Source organism: Etheostoma cragini, chromosome 18, assembly GCF_013103735.1.
Source record: "Etheostoma cragini isolate CJK2018 chromosome 18, CSU_Ecrag_1.0, whole genome shotgun sequence".
In the NCBI taxonomy this organism is placed as follows: Eukaryota; Metazoa; Chordata; class Actinopteri; order Perciformes; family Percidae; genus Etheostoma; species Etheostoma cragini.
In genome coordinates, this window is record NC_048424.1 from 164,922 (window position 1) to 165,292 (window position 371).

A 371-nucleotide genomic window follows, 5' to 3' on the forward strand; every position below is an offset into this window, starting at 1 on the left:
TCCTCAGCCTGTGGAACTTCTTTCATGTCTTCTGTGGTTCTGAGTTGGATTGTTTGGACGTAGAAACAACGTGTAAGTGTGTACTGCAGAAACACTCATCTCATGATCAGATGTATTCATTTTCCAGTTAGCATCAGCCTTGTTCTGTCGGTACGTGTGGTGCAGGTGGAGCAGCATGCTACTGTCTGCAGTTACTATCTGCAGCGTGTGGTTCAGGTGGAGCAGCTTGCAGGGTGGGGTTCAGGTCTAGCAGCATGCTACTGTCTGCAGGGTGTGCTTCAGGTGGAGCAGCATGCTACTGTCTACAGCGTGTGGTGCAGGTGGAGCAGCATGCAGGGTGTGGTTCAGGTGGAGCAGCGTGCTACTGTCTA